The sequence below is a fragment of the Hyperoodon ampullatus genome (assembly GCF_949752795.1).
Source record: "Hyperoodon ampullatus genome assembly, chromosome: 4".
In the NCBI taxonomy this organism is placed as follows: domain Eukaryota; kingdom Metazoa; phylum Chordata; class Mammalia; order Artiodactyla; family Ziphiidae; genus Hyperoodon; species Hyperoodon ampullatus.
In genome coordinates this window covers 232,959-260,735 of record NC_136917.1, presented here as the reverse complement: position 1 = coordinate 260,735, position 27,777 = coordinate 232,959, and positions in this window count along the sequence as shown.

Below are 27,777 nucleotides of genomic sequence, written 5' to 3'. Positions count from 1 at the left end.
GCAACAGCAGCTTTAAAACCTGTGCTAAGGGTCACTTCATATGCACCAGTACTGGAGGGCTGTAAATGAAACGTGCCCTCAAAATGTCTTAAGGGAGGTAACGGCCAAAATATCTCTAAATGTCACACATACTTCACAAAAACAATTTGAAGAGGTAAGCTGTACTCACAGTTTGAAGAAAAAAAGGACATGCCAGAAAGCTCAATTTCAAGGGATTATGAGACACATGCAAATCCAACCACAATGTGGTATCAGCTCACAATACTCAGAATAAACTTCAGCACATAAAACTACAAACAAAAAATTCTGAAGGTGTTGTGGAGAACTGCATACCGTCAACTTTAAGTGGGACGTAACCTGGTAAGAGCCACTAATGAGAACAGAATGGAGGTGCATCTACAAGGTAAACATTTTGCTACAATATGATTCAGGAGGGCCACTCCTGGGTCTATAAACTAAGAAGTCAGAATTGGAAAGACAGAGGCAGGCAAATGTGCATTGCCGCAGCATTACAATAGCCATGACATGGAAACAACCAAAGAGTCCATCAAAAGATGAGTGGACAAAGAAGAACTGGTACATGGACAGACAGAATATTAGCCAAGGATTAAAAGGACGCAATGCCATTTGCAGAACCGTAGATGAGTCTAGAGGTAATCACGTGACTTGTAGTAAGTCAAAAAGAGACAGACACATATCGTATGATATCACTTATAGGTGTTACCTAAACATTGATACCAGTTCAGATATTTGCACAGGGAAGGGCAATGACAGATTCATTAAACAAACTTATGGCTCACCAATGGAAAGGTGTGAGGATTGGATCCATTAGGATATTGGGGTTAACAGACATATACAAACACAGGTGAAATATATAATCACCAAAGACCTATGGAATACCACGAGAAGACTACTAAACATTCCGTCATAACGTACATGGGAAAAGGATCCCAGGAAGAACAGACATATGTATATGTGTAAAGGAACCACATCTTGCACACCTACAGCAAGCCAAACATTGGAATCAAACTTGCTGTGATAAAAAAATAAAAAATTAAATTTAAAAAACGAACAAGTAGTGAGACAAACTTAAGGGGCTTTCTCCTGGCACATTCCATTCTAAATGTCAACCTAAAACACGACTTCCATTGAGGCTCTGTTCTCCTAGTAACCAGATTTGGTAAGGGAGAACTGCTGCCACCTTGTGGCCGTTTCACACAACAGCAGCTTTAACCCCAGCGCTAATGGTCAGTGGATATTCAAAATCATTGCAGGCCTGTAAATGACACCTGCCCTGAAAACAAATCCTGGGGTCATATATCGACCAAAAAATTCAAAAGACGTCCATATTTCAAAACGACAGTTTCAAGAGGCATATTTTACGCCCATTAGTGTTCTGCCTCTTTTTCTTTCTTTTTTGTTAAAAAAACGGGAATGGAAAAAGGCAAACCTCAGAATGGGCGAAAATATTTGCAAACGAATCAATGGACAAAGGTTTAATCTCCAATATATATAAACAGCTCATGCAGCTTAATATTAAAAAAAAACAAACAACCCAATACAAAACTGGGCAGAAGATCTAAATAGACGTTTCTTCAAAGAAGACACAGAGATGGTCAAGACGCACATGAAAAGCTGCTCAACATCACTAATTATTACAGAAATGCAAATCAAAACTACAATGAGGTATCACCTCACACCTGTTAGAATCGGCATCATCAGAAAATCTACAAACAACAAATTCTGCGGAGGATGTGGACAAAAGGAACCCTCTTCCACTCTTAGTGGGAATGAAAATGAATACAGTCACTATGGAGAACAGTATGGAGGCTCCTTAAAAAACTAAAAATAGAATTACCATATGATCCAGCAATCCCACTTCTGGGCATATACCCAGAGAAAACCATAAATCAAAAAGACACATTCACCACAATGTTCATTGCAGCCACTATTTACGATAGCCAGGTAATGGAAGCAACCTAAGTGCCCACAGACAGACGAATGGATAAAGATGTGGTACATATATAAAATGGAATATTACTCAGCCATAAAAAGGAATGAAACTGGGTCATTTGTAGAGACGTCGATGGATCTCGAGACTGTCATACAGAGTGAAGTAAGTCAGAAAGAGACAAACAAATATTGGATATTAATGCATATATGTGGAACCTAGAAAAATGGTACAGATGAACCCGTTTGCAGGGCAGCAATAGAGACACAGAGGTAGAGAACAAACGTATGGACACCAAGTGGGGGAAGACATGGGGTGGTGGTGGTGGGATGAGTTGGGTGATTGGGATTGATCTGTATAAAAGTATATGCATAAAATAGATAACTAATAATAACCTGCTGTATAAAAAAATAAAATTAAATTTCAAAATTTTTAAAAATAAAATTTAAAAATGAAACAGAAAAAATGTCTTCCCTTCACACAGATGTATTTATATGAATGAATTGTTTCCATGCTTATATCTATAAATACATAAAAGAGGAATAAAATCTAACTTGAATCAAAAAAAAAAAAAACCTGAACCTACCAGTTATACAATGGAAAACCCTATCAGGGAACTTGTTCCAGCGGTAAACAATTCTGAAATTGGTCAGAGGTGGGGAATCATCTCCCATACAGCCAGCAGCGCCCCCCCAACCCCCGCGAGGAGTGTCCTCATTGCAAAGCTAGGGGACCGTGCCGAGGCGTCTGTGAGTAAACGTGAGCTGAGCCCCAGGCCAGCTGCTGCTGGACCGTTCCCACCCTTCCCAGGTAAAACACCTGAATATGTACAAGGACTTGAAAGCCTAGAGGAAGGGCCGTGGAGCCACACCAGCGACAGCATGCAGGCCAACTTGGTGCCTGCAGGCCAGCCAGGATGGTCATGGCCCCGGGCGTTTTACTGGAAGCTTTCCATTTCCCTGCCTGAGACACCCCTCCTGTCCCGGCCCCCACTGCTTTTTTCCTTCCTCACCTCTGCCCAGAGAGAAATTCCAGCGGAAGGTATGGGTGACGCAGCCTCTTCTTTAGCAGGTGGCAGCCTGGCAACTCCTGCAGAAAGTCCAGCAGAGCCCCACTCACACCGGGCCACCCACAAAGCCATGGCCCCACACTCCCTCCCACCCGCACAGCCCCGAGACTGCTGATGGGGCAGAGAATATGGCGTCAGGCACAGCTGCAGGGGCTCTTGCTGCCTGGAGCGCTGTTTATATTGACCTCAACCCAGGCACACATGGGGAGGGCTGGCCGGCATGGTCAGGCTGCCGAGTTCAGCCAATCCTCACCCCTCAGGAACTCACATTGCAGAAAATGGACCTCGCTGAACCGGCCAGGTCCAAGGAACAGGTGTGGGCTCCTGAGAGTCAGGATAGTCAAGGGGCTGCAGCTCCGGCTTGTTTTCTAAACATTTTATCTGGCCCATAAGTGGGAGACAACTTCAAGAAGACCCTCTCCTAATGAGAGGAAGCCAGGAGTCAGGGAGAGGAGGGGTGATGGGTGGAGACACAGGCCTGGTGCCCCGGCTGCAGTGGAAGTCTCTGGAAGACCAGGCAGAGGGAGGCTGCACAGAGTGATGCACAGGGTCACAGACCTGTCGGAGCTGCTGTTTGTTAGTTCAAGTCCCGCTCGGAGGTGCTCTGTGTCAGCTCTGAGTGACAGGAGATCTGGGGTGCTCTGAAATGAGGGCTATGTGCACGGTTCCTGTGTGCCCAGCCCTGCAGGGGTACCTGTCCAGGGGAGCTCCGTATCCTGGGAGGGGCCTGACCACGAGAGCCCCATGGGCTGCTGGGTAGTTGCACAGGTGAGCTCCATATCCTGGGAGTGGCCTGACCACGAGAGCCCCGTGGGCTGCTGGGGACCTGGTAAAGGATGTCAGGACAGTCAGTGAAGCCACCAAGGATATACATCCAGTAGTTCCTAATTCCTACACCCTGCTGGTCATTCTACCATCCACCAGGACATGGTATTCTGTGTTAGACTTCAATGGTGCCTTCTTCTGTATTCCATTCGTCCCACAAATGCTCTAGTGCCCTGGTAACCATATTTGGGAATGGAGAAATGCTGCCGCCTTGTGGCCGTTTCCCACAACAGCAGCTTTAAACCCAGTGCTAATGGTCACTAAATATTCACACTCATTTCAGCCTGTAGATGACACCTGCCCTCAAAAACAATCCTGGGGTCGAAAATTGACCAAAAAATGCAAAAGAGGGCAACCATCCAAGAAGACAATTTCAAGAGGTTAATTGTACTCTCCGTTTTTTTCTGTTTTTCTGTACCAGAAATTTAAAATGGCATGGAAAAATGCTGAACATTAAGAATAATTAAAGATATGCAAATCCAAATTACAAAAACCTATCAGCTCACACCAGTCAGAATGGCCAGCGGCAAAAATTCTGCAAACAATAAATGCTGAAGGGGTTTTGGAGAAACGCCTACCCTTGGTTCAACGTGGGACATGGTAAGAGCCAGTAATGAAAACAAAAATGAGGTGCCTTGTAAAGGTAAATACTGAGCTACCATTCAATCAAGCATACCCGCTGCTGGGCCTTTCACCTGAGGGGATGAGAATCAAAAGGACACAGGCTGGGCCTCACTGGTGGCGCAGTGGTTGACAGTCCGCCTGCCAATTCAGGGGACACGGGTTCATGCACCGGGTCGGGAAGATGCCACATGCCATGGAGCGGCTGGTCCCGTGAGCTCTGGCTGCTGGGACTGCGCATCCGGAGCCTGTGTCCTGCAATGGGAGACTCCACGGCAGTGAGAGGTCCATGTACCGCAAAAAAAAAAGACACCGGCTGGCAATCCTGTACTCCAGAAATATTTACCATAGCCAACACTTGGAAGCTACGAAAATCTCCATCAACCCAGGAATGCACAAAGAAGAAGTGGTCCATGTACACAATGGAATATGACTCCAATAAAAAAATATAAATTCAATTTATAAAACAAACATAAGTAAGGACACATTGGCTTTGGTGGGCACATTCCACTCTAATATATAACTGAGGAACACCACTTCCAGGATGGTCTGTTTCCCTAGTTACCAGATTGGGAAAAGCAGAAATGCTGCCGCACTCTGGTCGTTACCTGCAACAGCAGCTTTAAAACCTGTGCTAAGGGTCACTTCATATGCACCAGTACTGGAGGGCTGTAAATGAAACGTGCCCTCCAAATGTTTTAAGGGAGGTAACGGCCAAAATATCTCTAAATGTCACACATACTTCACGAAAACAATTTGAAGAGGTAAGCTGTACTCACAGTTTGAAGAAAAAAAGGACATGCCAGAAAGCTCAATTTCAAGGGATTATGAGACACATGCAAATCCAGCCACAAAGTGGTATCAGCTCACAATACTCAGAATAAACTTCAGCACATAAAACTACAAACAAAAAATGCTGAAGGTGTTGTGGAGAACTGCATACCGTCAACTTTAAGTGGGACGTAACCTGGTAAGAGCCACTATTGAGAACAGAATGGAGGTGCATCTACAAGGTAAACATTTTGCTACAATATGATTCAGGAGGGCCACTCCTGGGTCTATAAACTAAGAAGTCAGAATTGGAAAGACAGAGGCAGGCAAATGTGCATTGCCGCAGCATTACAATAGCCATGACATGGAAACAACCAAAAAGTCCATCAACAGATGAGTGGACAAAGAAGAACTGGTACATGTACAGACAGAATATTAGCCAAGGATTAAAAGGACGCAATGCCATTTGCAAAACCATAGATGAGTCTAGAGGTAATCACGTGACTTGTAGTAAGTCAGAAAGAGACAGACACATATCGTATGATATCACTTATAGGTGTTACCTAAACATTGATACCAGTTCAGATATTTGCACAGGGAAGGGCAATGACAGATTCATTAAACAAACTTATGGCTCACCAATGGAAAGGTGTGAGGATTGGATACATTAGGATATTGGGGTTAACAGACATATACAAACACAGGTGAAATATATAATCACCAAAGACCTACGGAATACCACGAGAAGACTGCTCAACATTCCGTCATAACGTACATGGGAAAAGGATCCCAGGAAGAACAGACATATGTATATGTGTAAAGGAACCACATCTTGCACACCTACAGCAAGCCAAACATTGGAATCAAACTTGCTGTGATAAAAAATAAAAAATTAAATTTAAAAAACGAACAAGTAGTGAGACAAACTTAAGGGGCTTTCTCCTGGCACATTACATTCTAAATGACAACCTAGAACACGACTTCCATTGAGGCTCTGTTCTCGTATTAACCAGATATGGTAAGGGAGAACTGCTGCCACCTTGTGGCCGTTTCACACAACAGCAGCTTTAACCCCAGCGCTAATGGTCAGTGGATATTCAAAATCATTGCAGGCCTGTAAATGACACCTGCCCTGAAAACAATTCCTGGGGTCATATATCGACCAAAAAATTCAAAAGACGTCCATATTTCAAAACGACAGTTTCAAGAGGCATATTTTACGCCCATTAGTGTTCTGCCTCTTTTTCTTTCTTTTTTGTTAAAAAAACGGGAATGGAAAAAGGCAACCCTCAGAATGGGCGAAAATATTTGCAAACGAATCAATGGACAAAGGTTTAATCTCCAATATATATAAACAGCTCATGCAGCATAATATTTAAAAAAAAACAAACAAACCAATACAAAAATGGGCAGAAGATCTAAATAGACGTTTCTTCAAAGAAGACACAGAGATGGTCAAGACGCACATGAAAAGCTGCTCAACATCACTAATTATTACAGAAATGCAAATCAAAACTACAATGAGGTATCACCTCACACCTGTTAGAATCGGCATCATCAGAAAATCTACAAACAACAAATTCTGCGGAGGGTGTGGACAAAAGGAACCCTCTTCCACTCTTGGTGGGAATGAAAATGGATACAGTCACTATCGAGAAGAGCATGGAGGTTCCTTAAAAAACTAAAAATAGAATTACCATATGATCCAGCAATCCCACTTCTGGGCATATACCCAGAGAAAACCATAAATCAAAAAGACACATTCACCACAATGTTCATTGCAGCCACTATTTACAATAGCCAGGTAATGGAAGCAACCTAAGTGCCCACAGACAGACGAATGGATAAAGATGTGGTACATATAGAAAATGGAATATTACTCAGCCATAAATAGGAATGAAACTGGGTCATTTGTAGAGACGTCGATGGATCTCGAGACTGTCATACAGAGTGAAGTAAGTCAGAAAGAGAAAAACAAATATTGGATATTAATGCATATATGTGGAACCTAGAAAAATGGTACAGATGAACCAGTTTGCAGGGCAGCAATAGAGACACAGAGGTAGAGAACAAACGTATGGACACCAAGTGGGGGAAGACATGGGGTGGTGGTGGTAGGATGAGTTGGGTGATTGGGATTGACCTGTATACATATATATGCATTAAATAGATAACTAATAATAACCTGCTGTATAAAAAAATAAAATTAAATTTCAAAATTTTTAAAAATAAAATTTAAAAATGAAACAGAAAAAATGTCTTCCCTTCACACAGATGTATTTATATGAATGAATTGTTTCCATGCTTATATCTATAAATACATAAAAGAGGAATAAAATCTAACTTGAATCAAAAAAAAAAAAAACCTGAACCCACCAGTTATACAATGGAAAACCCTATCAGGGAACTTGTTCCAGCGGTAAACAATTCTGAAATTGGTCAGAGGTGGGGAATCATCCCCCATACAGCCAGCAGCGCCCCCCCAACCCCCGCGAGGAGTGTCCTCATTGCAAAGCTAGGGGACCGTGCCGAGGCGTCTGTGAGTAAACGTGAGCTGAGCCCCAGGCCAGCTGCTGCTGGACCGTTCCCACCCTTCCCAGGTAAAACACCTGAATATGTACAAGGACTTGAAAGCCTAGAGGAAGGGCCGTGGAGCCACACCAGCGACAGCATGCAGGCCAACTTGGTGCCTGCAGGCCAGCCAGGATGGTCATGGCCCCGGGCGTTTTACTGGAAGCTTTCCATTTCCCTGCCTGAGACACCCCTCCTGTCCCGGCCCCCACTGCTTTTTTCCTTCCTCACCTCTGCCCAGAGAGAAATTCCAGCGGAAGGTATGGGTGACGCATCCTCTTCTTTAGCAGGTGGCAGCCTGGCAACTCCTGCAGAAAGTCCAGCAGAGCCCCACTCACACCGGGCCACCCACAAAGCCGTGGCCCCTCACTCCCTCCCTCCCGCACAGCCCCGAGACTGCTGATGGGGCAGAGAATATGGCGTCAGGCACAGCTGCAGGGGCTCTTGCTGCCTGGAGCGCTGTTTATATTGACCTCAACCCAGGCACACATGGGGAGGGCTGGCCGGCATGGTCAGGCTGCTGAGTTCAGCCAATCCTCACCCCTCAGGAACTCACATTGCAGAAAATGGACCTCGCTGAACCAGCCAGGTCCAAGGAACAGGTGTGGGCTCCTGAGAGTCAGGATAGTCAAGGGGCTGCAGCTCCGGCTTGTTTTCTAAACATTTTATCTGGCCCATGAGTGGGAGACAACTTCAAGAAGACCCTCTCCTAATGAGAGGAAGCCAGGAGTCAGGGAGAGGAGGGGTGATGGGTGGAGACACAGGCCTGGTGCCCCGGCTGCAGTGGAAGTCTCTGGAAGACCAGGCAGAGGGAGGCTGCACAGAGTGATGCACAGGGTCACAGACCTGTCGGAGCTGCTGTTTGTTAGTTCAAGTCCCGCTCGGAGGTGCTCTGTGTCAGCTCTGAGTGACAGGAGATCTGGGGTGCTCTGAAATGAGGGCTATGTGCACGGTTCCTGTGTGCCCAGCCCTGCAGGGGTACCTGTCCAGGGGAGCTCCGTATCCTGGGAGGGGCCTGACCACGAGAGCCCCATGGGCTGCTGGGTAGTTGCACAGGTGAGCTCCATATCCTGGGAGTGGCCTGACCACGAGAGCCCCGTGGGCTGCTGGGGACCTGGTAAAGGATGTCAGGACAGTCAGTGAAGCCACCAAGGATATACATCCAGTAGTTCCTAATTCCTACACCCTGCTGGTCATTCTACCATCCACCAGGACATGGTATTCTGCGTTAGACTTCAATGGTGCCTTCTTCTGTATTCCATTCGTCCCACAAATGCTCTGCTGCCCTGGTAACCATATTTGGGAATGGAGAAATGCTGCCGCCTTGTGGCCGTTTCCCACAACAGCAGCTTTAAACCCAGTGCTAATGGTCACTAAATATTCACACTCATTTCAGCCTGTAGATGACACCTGCCCTCAAAAACAATCCTGGGGTCGAAAATTGACCAAAAAATGCAAAAGAGGGCAACCATCCAAGAAGACAATTTCAAGAGGTTAATTGTACTCTCCGTTTTTTTCTGTTTTTCTGTACCAGAAATTTAAAATGGCATGGAAAAATGCTGAACATTAAGAATAATTAAAGATATGCAAATCCAAATTACAAAAACCTATCAGCTCACACCAGTCAGAATGGCCAGCGGCAAAAATTCTGCAAACAATAAATGCTGAAGGGGTTTTGGAGAAACGCCTACCCTTGGTTCAACGTGGGACATGGTAAGAGCCAGTAATGAAAACAAAAATGAGGTGCCTTCTAAAGGTAAATACTGAGCTACCATTCAATCAAGCATACCCGCTGCTGGGCCTTTCACCTGAGGGGATGAGAATCAAAAGGACACAGGCTGGGCCTCACTGGTGGCGCACTGGTTGAGAGTCCACCTGCCAATTCAGGGGACACGGGTTCATGCACCGGGTCGGGAAGATGCCACATGCCATGGAGCGGCTGGTCCCGTGAGCTATGGCTGCTGGGACTGCGCATCCGGAGCCTGTGTCCTGCAATGGGAGACTCCACGGCAGTGAGAGGTCCATGTACCGCAAAAAAAAAAGACACCGGCTGGCAATCCTGTACTCCAGAAATATTTACCATAGCCAACACTTGGAAGCTACGAAAATCTCCATCAACCCAGGAATGCACAAAGAAGAAGAGGTCCATGTACACAATGGAATATGACTCCAATAAAAAAATATAAATTCAATTTATAAAACAAACATAAGTAAGGACACATTGGCTTTGGTGGGCACATTCCACTCTAATATATAACTGAGGAACACCACTACCAGGATGGTCTGTTTCCCTAGTTACCAGATTAGGAAAAGCAGAAATGCTGCCGCACTCTGGTCGTTACCTGCAACAGCAGCTTTAAAACCTGTGCTAAGGGTCACTTCATATGCACCAGTACTGGAGGGCTGTAAATGAAACGTGCCCTCAAAATGTCTTAAAGGAGGTAACGGCCAAAATATCTCTAAATGTCACACATACTTCACGAAAACAATTTGAAGAGGTAAGCTGTACTCACAGTTTGAAGAAAAAAAGGACATGCCAGAAAGCTCAATTTCAAGGGATTATGAGACACATGCAAATCCAGCCACAAAGTGGTATCAGCTCACAATACTCAGAATAAACTTCAGCACATAAAACTACAAACAAAAAATGCTGAAGGTGTTGTGGAGAACTGCATACCGTCAACTTTAAGTGGGACGTAACCTGGTAAGAGCCACTATTGAGAACAGAATGGAGGTGCATCTACAAGGTAAACATTTTGCTACAATATGATTCAGGAGGGCCACTCCTGGGTCTATAAACTAAGAAGTCAGAATTGGAAAGACAGAGGCAGGCAAATGTGCATTGCCGCAGCATTACAATAGCCATGACATGGAAACAACCAAAAAGTCCATCAACAGATGAGTGGACAAAGAAGAACTGGTACATGTACAGACAGAATATTAGCCAAGGATTAAAAGGACGCAATGCCATTTGCAAAACCATAGATGAGTCTAGAGGTAATCACGTGACTTGTAGTAAGTCAGAAAGAGACAGACACATATCGTATGATATCACTTATAGGTGTTACCTAAACATTGATACCAGTTCAGATATTTGCACAGGGAAGGGCAATGACAGATTCATTAAACAAACTTATGGCTCACCAATGGAAAGGTGTGAGGATTGGATACATTAGGATATTGGGGTTAACAGACATATACAAACACAGGTGAAATATATAATCACCAAAGACCTACGGAATACCACGAGAAGACTGCTCAACATTCCGTCATAACGTACATGGGAAAAGGATCCCAGGAAGAACAGACATATGTATATGTGTAAAGGAACCACATCTTGCACACCTACAGCAAGCCAAACATTGGAATCAAACTTGCTGTGATAAAAAATAAAAAATTAAATTTAAAAAACGAACAAGTAGTGAGACAAACTTAAGGGGCTTTCTCCTGGCACATTCCATTCTAAATGACAACCTAGAACACGACTTCCATTGAGGCTCTGTTCTCCTAGTAACCAGATTTGGTAAGGGAGAACTGCTGCCACCTTGTGGCCGTTTCACACAACAGCAGCTTTAACCCCAGCGCTAATGGTCAGTGGATATTCAAAATCATTGCAGGCCTGTAAATGACACCTGCCCTGAAAACAATTCCTGGGGTCATATATCGACCAAAAAATTCAAAAGACGTCCATATTTCAAAACGACAGTTTCAAGAGGCATATTTTACGCCCATTAGTGTTCTGCCTCTTTTTCTTTCTTTTTTGTTAAAAAAACGGGAATGGAAAAAGGCAACCCTCAGAATGGGCGAAAATATTTGCAAACGAATCAATGGACAAAGGTTTAATCTCCAATATATATAAACAGCTCATGCAGCTTAATATTTTAAAAAAAAACAAACAAACCAATACAAAAATGGGCAGAAGATCTAAATAGACGTTTCTTCAAAGAAGACACAGAGATGGTCAAGACGCACATGAAAAGCTGCTCAACATCACTAATTATTACAGAAATGCAAATCAAAACTACAATGAGGTATCACCTCACACCTGTTAGAATCGGCATCATCAGAAAATCTACAAACAACAAATTCTGCGGAGGGTGTGGACAAAAGGAACCCTCTTCCACTCTTGGTGGGAATGAAAATGGATACAGTCACTATCGAGAAGAGCATGGAGGTTCCTTAAAAAACTAAAAATAGAATTACCATATGATCCAGCAATCCCACTTCTGGGCATATACCCAGAGAAAACCATAAATCAAAAAGACACATTCACCACAATGTTCATTGCAGCCACTATTTACAATAGCCAGGTAATGGAAGCAACCTAAGTGCCCACAGACAGACGAATGGATAAAGATGTGGTACATATAGAAAATGGAATATTACTCAGCCATAAATAGGAATGAAACTGGGTCATTTGTAGAGACGTCGATGGATCTCGAGACTGTCATACAGAGTGAAGTAAGTCAGAAAGAGAAAAACAAATATTGGATATTAATGCATATATGTGGAACCTAGAAAAATGGTACAGATGAACCAGTGTGCAGGGCAGAAATAGAGACACAGAGGTAGAGAACAAACGTATGGACACCAAGTGGGAGAAGACATGGGGTGGTGGTGGTGGGATGAGTTGGGTGATTGGGATTGACCTGTATACATATATATGCATAAAATAGATAACTAATAATAACCTGCTGTATAAAAAAATAAAATTAAATTTCAAAATTTTTAAAAATAAAATTTAAAAATGAAACAGAAAAAATGTCTTCCCTTCACACAGATGTATTTATATGAATGAATTGTTTCCATGCTTATATCTATAAATACATAAAAGAGGAATAAAATCTAACTTGAACCAAAAAAAAAAAAAAACCTGAACCCACCAGTTATACAATGGAAAACCCTATCAGGGAACTTGTTCCAGCGGTAAACAATTCTAAAATTGGTCAGAGGTGGGGAATCATCTCCCATACAGCCAGCAGCGCCCCCCCAACCCCCGCGAGGAGTGTCCTCATTGCAAAGCTAGGGGACCGTGCCGAGGCGTCTGTGAGTAAACGTGAGCTGAGCCCCAGGCCAGCTGCTGCTGGACCGTTCCCACCCTTCCCAGGTAAAACACCTGAATATGTACAAGGACTTGAAAGCCTAGAGGAAGGGCCGTGGAGCCACACCAGCGACAGCATGCAGGCCAACTTGGTGCCTGCAGGCCAGCCAGGATGGTCATGGCCCCGGGCGTTTTACTGGAAGCTTTCCATTTCCCTGCCTGAGACACCCCTCCTGTCCCGGCCCCCACTGCTTTTTTCCTTCCTCACCTCTGCCCAGAGAGAAATTCCAGCGGAAGGTATGGGTGACACATCCTCTTCTTTAGCAGGTGGCAGCCTGGCAACTCCTGCAGAAAGTCCAGCAGAGCCCCACTCACACCGGGCCACACACAAAGCCATGGCCCCTCACTCCCTCCCTCCTGCACAGCCCCGAGACTGCTGATGGGGCAGAGAATATGGCGTCAGGCACAGCTGCAGGGGCTCTTGCTGCCTGGAGCGCTGTTTATATTGACCTCAACCCAGGCACACATGGGGAGGGCTGGCCGGCATGGTCAGGCTGCCGAGTTCAGCCAATCCTCACCCCTCAGGAACTCACATTGCAGAAAATGGACCTCGCTGAACCAGCCAGGTCCAAGGAACAGGTGTGGGCTCCTGAGAGTCAGGATAGGCAAGGGGCTGCAGCTCCAGCTTGTTTTCTAAACATTTTATCTGGCCCATGAGTGGGAGACAACTTCAAGAAGACCCTCTCCTAATGAGACAAAGCCAGGAGTCAGGGAGAGGAGGGGTGATGGGTGGAGACACAGGCCTGGTGCCCCGGCTGCAGTGGAAGTCTCTGGAAGACCAGGCAGAGGGAGGCTGCACAGAGTGATGCACAGGGTCACAGACCTGTCGGAGCTGCTGTTTGTTAGTTCAAGTCCCGCTCGGAGGTGCTCTGTGTCAGCTCTGAGTGACAGGAGATCTGGGGTGCTCTGAAATGAGGGCTATGTGCACGGTTCCTGTGTGCCCAGCCCTGCAGGGGTACCTGTCCAGGGGAGCTCCGTATCCTGGGAGGGGCCTGACCACGAGAGCCCCATGGGCTGCTGGGTAGTTGCACAGGTGAGCTCCATATCCTGGGAGTGGCCTGACCACGAGAGCCCCGTGGGCTGCTGGGGACCTGGTAAAGGATGTCAGGACAGTCAGTGAAGCCACCAAGGATATACATCCAGTAGTTCCTAATTCCTACACCCTGCTGGTCATTCTACCATCCACCAGGACATGGTATTCTGTGTTAGACTTCAATGGTGCCTTCTTCTGTATTCCATTCGTCCCACAAATGCTCTGCTGCCCTGGTAACCATATTTGGGAATGGAGAAATGCTGCCGCCTTGTGGCCGTTTCCCACAACAGCAGCTTTAAACCCAGTGCTAATGGTCACTAAATATTCACACTCATTTCAGCCTGTAGATGACACCTGCCCTCAAAAACAATCCTGGGGTCGAAAATTGACCAAAAAATGCAAAAGAGGGCAACCATCCAAGAAGACAATTTCAAGAGGTTAATTGTACTCTCCGTTTTTTTCTGTTTTTCTGTACCAGAAATTTAAAATGGCATGGAAAAATGCTGAACATTAAGAATAATTAAAGATATGCAAATCCAAATTACAAAAACCTATCAGCTCACACCAGTCAGAATGGCCAGCGGCAAAAATTCTGCAAACAATAAATGCTGAAGGGGTTTTGGAGAAACGCCTACCCTTGGTTCTACGTGGGACATGGTAAGAGCCAGTAATGAAAACAAAAATGAGGTGCCTTGTAAAGGTAAATACTGAGCTACCATTCAATCAAGCATACCCGCTGCTGGGCCTTTCACCTGAGGGGATGAGAATCAAAAGGACACAGGCTGGGCCTCACTGGTGGCGCAGTGGTTGAGAGTCCGCCTGCCAATTCAGGGGACACGGGTTCATGCACCGGGTCGGGAAGATGCCACATGCCATGGAGCGGCTGGTCCCGTGAGCTATGGCTGCTGGGACTGCGCATCCGGAGCCTGTGTCCTGCAATGGGAGAGTCCACGGCAGTGAGAGGTCCATGTACCGCAAAAAAAAAAAGACACCGGCTGGCAATCCTGTACTCCAGAAATATTTACCATAGCCAACACTTGGAAGCTACGAAAATCTCCATCAACCCAGGAATGCACAAAGAAGAAGTGGTCCATGTACACAATGGAATATGACTCCAAAAAAATATATAAATTCAATTTATAAAACAAACATAAGTAAGGACACATTGGCTTTGGTGGGCACATTCCACTCTAATATATAACTGAGGAACACCACTACCAGGATGGTCTGTTTCCCTAGTTACCAGATTGGGAAAAGCAGAAATGCTGCCGCCCTCTGGTCGTTACCTGCAACAGCAGCTTTAAAACCTGTGCTAAGGGTCACTTCATATGCACCAGTACTGGAGGGCTGTAAATGAAACGTGCCCTCAAAATGTCTTAAGGGAGGTAACGGCCAAAATATCTCTAAATGTCACACATACTTCACGAAAACAATTTGAAGAGGTAAGCTGTACTCACAGTTTGAAGAAAAAAAGGACATGCCAGAAAGCTCAATTTCAAGGGATTATGAGACACATGCAAATCCAACCACAAAGTGGTATCAGCTCACAATACTCAGAATAAACTTCAGCACATAAAACTACAAACAAAAAATGCTGAAGGTGTTGTGGAGAACTGCATACCGTCAACTTTAAGTGGGACGTAACCTGGTAAGAGCCACTAATGAGAACAGAATGGAGGTGCATCTACAAGGTAAACATTTTGCTACAATATGATTCAGGAGGGCCACTCCTGGGTCTATAAACTAAGAAGTCAGAATTGGAAAGACAGAGGCAGGCAAATGTGCATTGCCGCAGCATTACAATAGCCATGACATGGAAACAACCAAAGAGTCCATCAACAGATGAGTGGACAAAGAAGAACTGGTACATGTACAGACAGAATATTAGCCAAGGATTAAAAGGACGCAATGCCATTTGCAGAACCGTAGATGAGTCTAGAGGTAATCACGTGACTTTTAGTAAGTCAAAAAGAGACAGACACATATCGTATGATATCACTTATCGGTGTTACCTAAACATTGATACCAGTTCAGATATTTGCACAGGGAAGGGCAATGACAGATTCATTAAACAAACTTATGGCTCACCAATGGAAAGGTGTGAGGATTGGATACATTAGGATATTGGGGTTAACAGACATATACAAACACAGGTGAAATATATAATCACCAAAGACCTACGGAATACCACGAGAATACTACTCAACATTCCGTCATAACGTACATGGGAAAAGGATCCCAGGAAGAACAGACATATGTATATGTGTAAAGGAACCACATCCTGCACACCTACAACAAGCCAAACATTGGAATCAAACTTGCTGTGATAAAAAATAAAAAATTAAATTTAAAAAACGAACAAGTAGTGAGACAAACTTAAGGGCCTTTCTCCTGGCACATTCCATTCTAAATGACAACCTAGAACACGACTTCCATTGAGGCTCTGTTCTCCTATTAACCAGATATGGTAAGGGAGAACTGCTGCCACCTTGTGGCCGTTTCACACAACAGCAGCTTTAACCCCAGCGCTAATGGTCAGTTGATATTCAAAATCATTGCAGTCCTGTAAATGACACCTGCCCTGAAAACAATTCCTGGGGTCATATATCGACCAAAAAATTCAAAAGACGTCCATATTTCAAAACGACAGTTTCAAGAGGCATATTTTACGCCCATTAGTGTTCTGCCTCTTTTTCTTTCTTTTTTGTTAAAAAAACGGGAATGGAAAAAGGCAACCCTCAGAATGGGCGAAAATATTTGCAAACGAATCAATGGACAAAGGTTTAATCTCCAATATATATAAACAGCTCATGCAGCTTAATATTTAAAAAAAAACAAACAAACCAATACAAAACTGGGCAGAAGATCTAAATAGACGTTTCTTCAAAGAAGACACAGAGATGGTCAAGACGCACATGAAAAGCTGCTCAACATCACTAATTATTACAGAAATGCAAATCAAAACTACAATGAGGTATCACCTCACACCTGTTAGAATCGGCATCATCAGAAAATCTACAAACAACAAATTCTGCGGAGGGTGTGGACAAAAGGAACCCTCTTCCACTCTTGGTGGGAATGAAAATGGATACAGTCACTATCGAGAAGAGCATGGAGGTTCCTTAAAAAACTAAAAATAGAATTACCATATGATCCAGCAATCCCACTTCTGGGCATATACCCAGAGAAAACCATAAATCAAAAAGACACATTCACCACAATGTTCATTGCAGCCACTATTTACAATAGCCAGGTAATGGAAGCAACCTAAGTGCCCACAGACAGACGAATGGATAAAGATGTGGTACATATAGAAAATGGAATATTACTCAGCCATAAATAGGAATGAAACTGGGTCATTTGTAGAGACGTCGATGGATCTCGAGACTGTCATACAGAGTGAAGTAAGTCAGAAAGAGAAAAACAAATATTGGATATTAATGCATATATGTGGAACCTAGAAAAATGGTACCGATGAACCAGTTTGCAGGGCAGAAATAGAGACACAGAGGTAGAGAACAAACGTATGGACACCAAGTGGGGGAAGACATGGGGTGGTGGTGGTGGGATGAGTTGGGTGATTGGGATTGACCTGTATACATATATATGCATAAAATAGATAACTAATAATAACCTGCTGTATAAAAAAATAAAATTAAATTTCAAAATTTTTAAAAATAAAATTTAAAAATGAAACAGAAAAAATGTCTTCCCTTCACACAGATGTATTTATATGAATGAATTGTTTCCATGCTTATATCTATAAATACATAAAAGAGGAATAAAATCTAACTTGAACCAAAAAAAAAAAAAAACCTGAACCCACCAGTTATACAATGGAAAACCCTATCAGGGAACTTGTTCCAGCGGTAAACAATTCTGAAATTGGTCAGAGGTGGGGAATCATCTCCCATACAGCCAGCAGCGCCCCCCCAACCCCCGCGAGGAGTGTCCTCATTGCAAAGCTAGGGGACCGTGCCGAGGCGTCTGTGAGTAAACGTGAGCTGAGCCCCAGGCCAGCTGCTGCTGGACCGTTCCCACCCTTCCCAGGTAAAACACCTGAATATGTACAAGGACTTGAAAGCCTAGAGGAAGGGCCGTGGAGCCACACCAGCGACAGCATGCAGGCCAACTTGGTGCCTGCAGGCCAGCCAGGATGGTCATGGCCCCGGGCGTTTTACTGGAAGCTTTCCATTTCCCTGCCTGAGACACCCCTCCTGCCCCGGCCCCCACTGCTTTTTTCCTTCCTCACCTCTGCCCAGAGAGAAATTCCAGCGGAAGGTATGGGTGACACATCCTCTTCTTTAGCAGGTGGCAGCCTGGCAACTCCTGCAGAAAGTCCAGCAGAGCCCCACTCACACCGGGCCACCCACAAAGCCATGGCCCCTCACTCCCTCCCTCCCGCACAGCCCCGAGACTGCTGATGGGGCAGAGAATATGGCGTCAGGCACAGCTGCAGGGGCTCTTGCTGCCTGGAGCGCTGTTTATATTGACCTCAACCCAGGCACACATGGGGAGGGTTGGCCGGCATGGTCAGGCTGCCGAGTTCAGCCAATCCTCACCCCTCAGGAACTCACATTGCAGAAAATGGACCTCGCTGAACCGGCCAGGTCCAAGGAACAGGTGTGGGCTCCTGAGAGTCAGGATAGTCAAGGGGCTGCAGCTCCAGCTTGTTTTCTAAACATTTTATCTGGCCCATGAGTGGGAGACAACTTCAAGAAGACCCTCTCCTAATGAGAGGAAGCCAGGAGTCAGGGAGAGGAGGGGTGATGGGTGGAGACACAGGCCTGGTGCCCCGGCTGCAGTGGAAGTCTCTGGAAGACCAGGCAGAGGGAGGCTGCACAGAGTGATGCACAGGGTCACAGACCTGTCGGAGCTGCTGTTTGTTAGTTCAAGTCCCGCTCGGAGGTGCTCTGTGTCAGCTCTGAGTGACAGGAGATCTGGGGTGCTCTGAAATGAGGGCTATGTGCACGGTTCCTGTGTGCCCAGCCCTGCAGGGGTACCTGTCCAGGGGAGCTCCGTATCCTGGGAGGGGCCTGACCACGAGAGCCCCATGGGCTGCTGGGTAGTTGCACAGGTGAGCTCCATATCCTGGGAGTGGCCTGACCACGAGAGCCCCGTGGGCTGCTGGGGACCTGGTAAAGGATGTCAGGACAGTCAGTGAAGCCACCAAGGATATACATCCAGTAGTTCCTAATTCCTACACCCTGCTGGTCATTCTACCATCCACCAGGACATGGTATTCTGTGTTAGACTTCAATGGTGCCTTCTTCTGTATTCCATTCGTCCCACAAATGCTCTGCTGCCCTGGTAACCATATTTGGGAATGGAAAAATGCTGCCGCCTCGTGGCCATTTCCCACAACAGCAGCTTTAAACCCAGTGCTAATGGTCACTAAATATTCACACTCATTTCAGCCTGTAGATGACACCTGCCCTCAAAAACAATCCTGGGGTCGAAAATTGACCAAAAAATGCAAAAGAGGGCAACCATCCAAGAAGACAATTTCAAGAGGTTAATTGTACTCTCCGTTTTTTTCTGTTTTTCTGTACCAGAAATTTAAAATGGCATGGAAAAATGCTGAACATTAAGAATAATTAAAGATATGCAAATCCAAATTACAAAAACCTATCAGCTCACACCAGTCAGAATGGCCAGCGGCAAAAATTCTGCAAACAATAAATGCTGAAGGGGTTTTGGAGAAACGCCTACCCTTGGTTCAACGTGGGACATGGTAAGAGCCAGTAATGAAAACAAAAATGAGGTGCCTCGTAAAGGTAAATACTGAGCTACCATTCAATCAAGCATACCCGCTGCTGGGCCTTTCACCTGAGGGGATGAGAATCAAAAGGACACAGGCTGGGCCTCACTGGTGGCGCAGTGGTTGAGAGTCCGCCTGCCAATGCAGGGGACACGGGTTCATGCACCGGGTCGGGAAGATGCCACATGCCATGGAGCGGCTGGTCCCGTGAGCTATGGCTGCTGGGACTGCGCATCCGGACCCTGTGTCCTGCAATGGGAGACTCCACGGCAGTGAGAGGTCCATGTACCGCAAAAAAAAAAGACACCGGCTGGCAATCCTGTACTCCAGAAATATTTACCATAGCCAACACTTGGAAGCTACGAAAATCTCCATCAACCCAGGAATGCACAAAGAAGAAGTGGTCCATGTACACAATGGAATATGACTCCAATAAAAATATATAAATTCAATTTATAAAACAAACATAAGTAAGGACACATTGGCTTTGGTGGTCACATTCCACTCTAATATATAACTGAGGAACACCACTACCAGGATGGTCTGTTTCCCTAGTTACCAGATTGGGAAAAGCAGAAATGCTGCCGCACTCTGGTCGTTACCTGCAACAGCAGCTTTAAAACCTGTGCTAAGGGTCACTTCATATGCACCAGTACTGGAGGGCTGTAAATGAAACGTGCCCTCAAAATGTCTTAAGGGAGGTAACGGCCAAAATATCTCTAAATGTCACACATACTTCACAAAAACAATTTGAAGAGGTAAGCTGTACTCACAGTTTGAAGAAAAAAAGGACATGCCAGAAAGCTCAATTTCAAGGGATTATGAGACACATGCAAATCCAACCACAATGTGGTATCAGCTCACAATACTCAGAATAAACTTCAGCACATAAAACTACAAACAAAAAATTCTGAAGGTGTTGTGGAGAACTGCATACCGTCAACTTTAAGTGGGACGTAACCTGGTAAGAGCCACTAATGAGAACAGAATGGAGGTGCATCTACAAGGTAAACATTTTGCTACAATATGATTCAGGAGGGCCACTCCTGGGTCTATAAACTAAGAAGTCAGAATTGGAAAGACAGAGGCAGGCAAATGTGCATTGCCGCAGCATTACAATAGCCATGACATGGAAACAACCAAAGAGTCCATCAACAGATGAGTGGACAAAGAAGAACTGGTACATGTACAGACAGAATATTAGCCAAGGATTAAAAGGACGCAATGCCATTTGCAGAACCGTAGATGAGTCTAGAGGTAATCACGTGACTTGTAGTAAGTCAAAAAGAGACAGACACATATCGTATGATATCACTTATAGGTGTTACCTAAACATTGATACCAGTTCAGATATTTGCACAGGGAAGGGCAATGACAGATTCATTAAACAAACTTATGGCTCACCAATGGAAAGGTGTGAGGATTGGATCCATTAGGATATTGGGGTTAACAGACATATACAAACACAGGTGAAATATATAATCACCAAAGACCTATGGAATACCACGAGAAGACTACTAAACATTCCGTCATAACGTACATGGGAAAAGGATCCCAGGAAGAACAGACATATGTATATGTGTAAAGGAACCACATCTTGCACACCTACAGCAAGCCAAACATTGGAATCAAACTTGCTGTGATAAAAAAATAAAAAATTAAATTTAAAAAACGAACAAGTAGTGAGACAAACTTAAGGGGCTTTCTCCTGGCACATTCCATTCTAAATGACAACCTAAAACACGACTTCCATTGAGGCTCTGTTCTCCTAGTAACCAGATTTGGTAAGGGAGAACTGCTGCCACCTTGTGGCCGTTTCACACAACAGCAGCTTTAACCCCAGCGCTAATGGTCAGTGGATATTCAAAATCATTGCAGGCCTGTAAATGACACCTGCCCTGAAAACAAATCCTGGGGTCATATATCGACCAAAAAATTCAAAAGACGTCCATATTTCAAAACGACAGTTTCAAGAGGCATATTTTACGCCCATTAGTGTTCTGCCTCTTTTTCTTTCTTTTTTGTTAAAAAAACGGGAATGGAAAAAGGCAAACCTCAGAATGGGCGAAAATATTTGCAAACGAATCAATGGACAAAGGTTTAATCTCCAATATATATAAACAGCTCATGCAGCTTAATATTAAAAAAAAACAAACAACCCAATACAAAACTGGGCAGAAGATCTAAATAGACGTTTCTTCAAAGAAGACACAGAGATGGTCAAGACGCACATGAAAAGCTGCTCAACATCACTAATTATTACAGAAATGCAAATCAAAACTACAATGAGGTATCACCTCACACCTGTTAGAATCGGCATCATCAGAAAATCTACAAACAACAAATTCTGCGGAGGGTGTGGACAAAAGGAACCCTCTTCCACTCTTGGTGGGAATGAAAATGGATACAGTCACTATGGAGAACAGTATGGAGGTTCCTTAAAAAACTAAAAATAGAATTACCATATGATCCAGCAATCCCACTTCTGGGCATATACCCAGAGAAAACCATAAATCAAAAAGACACATTCACCACAATGTTCATTGCAGCCACTATTTACAATAGCCAGGTAATGGAAGCAACCTAAGTGCCCACAGACAGACGAATGGATAAAGATGTGGTACATATATAAAATGGAATATTACTCAGCCATAAATAGGAATGAAACTGGGTCATTTGTAGAGACGTCGATGGATCTCGAGACTGTCATACAGAGTGAAGTAAGTCAGAAAGAGAAAAACAAATATTGGATATTAATGCATATATGTGGAACCTAGAAAAATGGTACAGATGAACCAGTTTGCAGGGCAGAAATAGAGACACAGAGGTAGAGAACAAACGTATGGACACCAAGTGGGGGAAGACATGGGGTGGTGGTGGTGGGATGAGTTGGGTGATTGGGATTGACCTGTATACATATATATGCATAAAATAGATAACTAATAATAACCTGCTGTATAAAAAAATAAAATTAAATTTCAAAATTTTTAAAAATAAAATTTAAAAATGAAACAGAAGAAATGTCTTCCCTTCACACAGATGTATTTATATGAATGAATTGTTTCCATGCTTATATCTATAAATACATAAAAGAGGAATAAAATCTAACTTGAACCAAAAAAAAAAAAAACCTGAACCCACCAGTTATACAATGGAAAACCCTATCAGGGAACTTGTTCCAGCGGTAAACAATTCTGAAATTGGTCAGAGGTGGGGAATCATCTCCCATACAGCCAGCAGCGCCCCCCCAACCCCCGCGAGGAGTGTCCTCATTGCAAAGCTAGGGGACCGTGCCGAGGTGTCTGTGAGTAAACGTGAGCTGAGCCCCAGGCCAGCTGCTGCTGGACCGTTCCCACCCTTCCCAGGTAAAACACCTGAATATGTACAAGGACTTGAAAGCCTAGAGGAAGGGCCGTGGAGCCACACCAGCGACAGCATGCAGGCCAACTTGGTGCCTGCAGGCCAGCCAGGATGGTCATGGCCCCGGGCGTTTTACTGGAAGCTTTCCATTTCCCTGCCTGAGACACCCCTCCTGTCCCGGCCCCCACTGCTTTTTTCCTTCCTCACCTCTGCCCAGAGAGAAATTCCAGCGGAAGGTATGGGTGACACATCCTCTTCTTTAGCAGGTGGCAGCCTGGCAACTCCTGCAGAAAGTCCAGCAGAGCCCCACTCACACCGGGCCACACACAAAGCCATGGCCCCTCACTCCCTCCCTCCTGCACAGCCCCGAGACTGCTGATGGGGCAGAGAATATGGCGTCAGGCACAGCTGCAGGGGCTCTTGCTGCCTGGAGCGCTGTTTATATTGACCTCAACCCAGGCACACATGGGGAGGGCTGGCCGGCATGGTCAGGCTGCCGAGTTCAGCCAATCCTCACCCCTCAGGAACTCACATTGCAGAAAATGGACCTCGCTGAACCGGCCAGGTCCAAGGAACAGGTGTGGGCTCCTGAGAGTCAGGATAGTCAAGGGGCTGCAGCTCCAGCTTGTTTTCTAAACATTTTATCTGGCCCATGAGTGGGAGACAACTTCAAGAAGACCCTCTCCTAATGAGACGAAGCCAGGAGTCAGGGAGAGGAGGGGTGATGGGTGGAGACACAGGCCTGGTGCCCCGGCTGCAGTGGAAGTCTCTGGAAGACCAGGCAGAGGGAGGCTGCACAGAGTGATGCACAGGGTCACAGACCTGTCGGAGCTGCTGTTTGTTAGTTCAAGTCCCGCTCGGAGGTGCTCTGTGTCAGCTCTGAGTGACAGGAGATCTGGGGTGCTCTGAAATGAGGGCTATGTGCACGGTTCCTGTGTGCCCAGCCCTGCAGGGGTACCTGTCCAGGGGAGCTCCGTATCCTGGGAGGGGCCTGACCACGAGAGCCCCATGGGCTGCTGGGTAGTTGCACAGGTGAGCTCCATATCCTGGGAGTGGCCTGACCACGAGAGCCCCGTGGGCTGCTGGGGACCTGGTAAAGGATGTCAGGACAGTCAGTGAAGCCACCAAGGATATACATCCAGTAGTTCCTAATTCCTACACCCTGCTGGTCATTCTACCATCCACCAGGACATGGTATTCTGTGTTAGACTTCAATGGTGCCTTCTTCTGTATTCCATTCGTCCCACAAATGCTCTAGTGCCCTGGTAACCATATTTGGGAATGGAGAAATGCTGCCGCCTTGTGGCCGTTTCCCACAACAGCAGCTTTAAACCCAGTGCTAATGGTCACTAAATATTCACACTCATTTCAGCCTGTAGATGACACCTGCCCTCAAAAACAATCCTGGGGTCGAAAATTGACCAAAAAATGCAAAAGAGGGCAACCATCCAAGAAGACAATTTCAAGAGGTTAATTGTACTCTCCGTTTTTTTCTGTTTTTCTGTACCAGAAATTTAAAATGGCATGGAAAAATGCTGAACATTAAGAATAATTAAAGATATGCAAATCCAAATTACAAAAACCTATCAGCTCACACCAGTCAGAATGGCCAGCGGCAAAAATTCTGCAAACAATAAATGCTGAAGGGGTTTTGGAGAAACGCCTACCCTTGGTTCTACGTGGGACATGGTAAGAGCCAGTAATGAAAACAAAAATGAGGTGCCTTGTAAAGGTAAATACTGAGCTACCATTCAATCAAGCATACCCGCTGCTGGGCCTTTCACCTGAGGGGATGAGAATCAAAAGGACACAGGCTGGGCCTCACTGGTGGCACAGTGGTTGACAGTCCGCCTGCCAATGCAGGGGACACGGGTTCATGCACCGGGTCGGGAAGATGCCACATGCCATGGAGCGGCTGGTCCCGTGAGCTATGGCTGCTGGGACTGCGCATCCGGAGCCTGTGTCCTGCAATGGGAGAGTCCACGGCAGTGAGAGGTCCATGTACCGCAAAAAAAAAAGACACCGGCTGGCAATCCTGTACTCCAGAAATATTTACCATAGCCAACACTTGGAAGCTACGAAAATCTCCATCAACCCAGGAATGCACAAAGAAGAAGTGGTCCATGTACACAATGGAATATGACTCCAAAAAAATATATAAATTCAATTTATAAAACAAACATAAGTAAGGACACATTGGCTTTGGTGGGCACATTCCACTCTAATATATAACTGAGGAACACCACTACCAGGATGGTCTGTTTCCCTAGTTACCAGATTGGGAAAAGCAGAAATGCTGCCGCCCTCTGGTCGTTACCTGCAACAGCAGCTTTAAAACCTGTGCTAAGGGTCACTTCATATGCACCAGTACTGGAGGGCTGTAAATGAAACGTGCCCTCAAAATGTCTTAAGGGAGGTAATGGCCAAAATATCTCTAAATGTCACACATACTTCACGAAAACAATTTGAAGAGGTAAGCTGTACTCACAGTTTGAAGAAAAAAAGGACATGCCAGAAAGCTCAATTTCAAGGGATTATGAGACACATGCAAATCCAACCACAAAGTGGTATCAGCTCACAATACTCAGAATAAACTTCAGCACATAAAACTACAAACAAAAAATGCTGAAGGTGTTGTGGAGAACTGCATACCGTCAACTTTAAGTGGGACGTAACCTGGTAAGAGCCACTAATGAGAACAGAATGGAGGTGCATCTACAAGGTAAACATTTTGCTACAATATGATTCAGGAGGGCCACTCCTGGGTCTATAAACTAAGAAGTCAGAATTGGAAAGACAGAGGCAGGCAAATGTGCATTGCCGCAGCATTACAATAGCCATGACATGGAAACAACCAAAGAGTCCATCAACAGATGAGTGGACAAAGAAGAACTGGTACATGTACAGACAGAATATTAGCCAAGGATTAAAAGGACGCAATGCCATTTGCAGAACCGTAGATGAGTCTAGAGGTAATCACGTGACTTTTAGTAAGTCAAAAAGAGACAGACACATATCGTATGATATCACTTATCGGTGTTACCTAAACATTGATACCAGTTCAGATATTTGCACAGGGAAGGGCAATGACAGATTCATTAAACAAACTTATGGCTCACCAATGGAAAGGTGTGAGGATTGGATACATTAGGATATTGGGGTTAACAGACATATACAAACACAGGTGAAATATATAATCACCAAAGACCTACGGAATACCACGAGAATACTACTCAACATTCCGTCATAACGTACATGGGAAAAGGATCCCAGGAAGAACAGACATATGTATATGTGTAAAGGAACCACATCCTGCACACCTACAACAAGCCAAACATTGGAATCAAACTTGCTGTGATAAAAAATAAAAAATTAAATTTAAAAAACGAACAAGTAGTGAGACAAACTTAAGGGGCTTTCTCCTGGCACATTACATTCTAAATGACAACCTAGAACACGACTTCCATTGAGGCTCTGTTCTCCTATTAACCAGATATGGTAAGGGATAACTGCTGCCACCTTGTGGCCGTTTCACACAACAGCAGCTTTAACCCCAGCGCTAATGGTCAGTTGATATTCAAAATCATTGCAGTCCTGTAAATGACACCTGCCCTGAAAACAATTCCTGGGGTCATATATCGACCAAAAAATTCAAAAGACGTCCATATTTCAAAACGACAGTTTCAAGAGGCATATTTTACGCCCATTAGTGTTCTGCCTCTTTTTCTTTCTTTTTTGTTAAAAAAACGGGAATGGAAAAAGGCAACCCTCAGAATGGGCGAAAATATTTGCAAACGAATCAATGGACAAAGGTTTAATCTCCAATATATATAAACAGCTCATGCAGCTTAATATTTAAAAAAAAAACAAACAACCCAATACAAAAATGGGCAGAAGATCTAAATAGACGTTTCTTCAAAGAAGACACAGAGATGGTCAAGACGCACATGAAAAGCTGCTCAACATCACTAATTATTACAGAAATGCAAATCAAAACTACAATGAGGTATCACCTCACACCTGTTAGAATCGGCATCATCAGAAAATCTACAAACAACAAATTCTGCGGAGGGTGTGGACAAAAGGAACCCTCTTCCACTCTTGGTGGGAATGAAAATGGATACAGTCACTATGGAGAACAGTATGGAGGTTCCTTAAAAAACTAAAAATAGAATTACCATATGATCCAGCAATCCCACTTCTGGGCATATACCCAGAGAAAACCATAAATCAAAAAGACACATTCACCACAATGTTCATTGCAGCCACTATTTACAATAGCCAGGTAATGGAAGCAACCTAAGTGCCCACAGACAGACGAATGGATAAAGATGTGGTACATATATAAAATGGAATATTACTCAGCCATAAATAGGAATGAAACTGGGTCATTTGTAGAGACGTCGATGGATCTCGAGACTGTCATACAGAGTGAAGTAAGTCAGAAAGAGAAAAACAAATATTGGATATTAATGCATATATGTGGAACCTAGAAAAATGGTACAGATGAACCAGTTTGCAGGGCAGAAATAGAGACACAGAGGTAGAGAACAAACGTATGGACACCAAGTGGGGGAAGACATGGGGTGGTGGTGGTGGGATGAGTTGGGTGATTGGGATTGACCTGTATACATATATATGCATACAATAGATAACTAATAATAACCTGCTGTATAAAAAAATAAAATTAAATTTCAAAATTTTTAAAAATAAA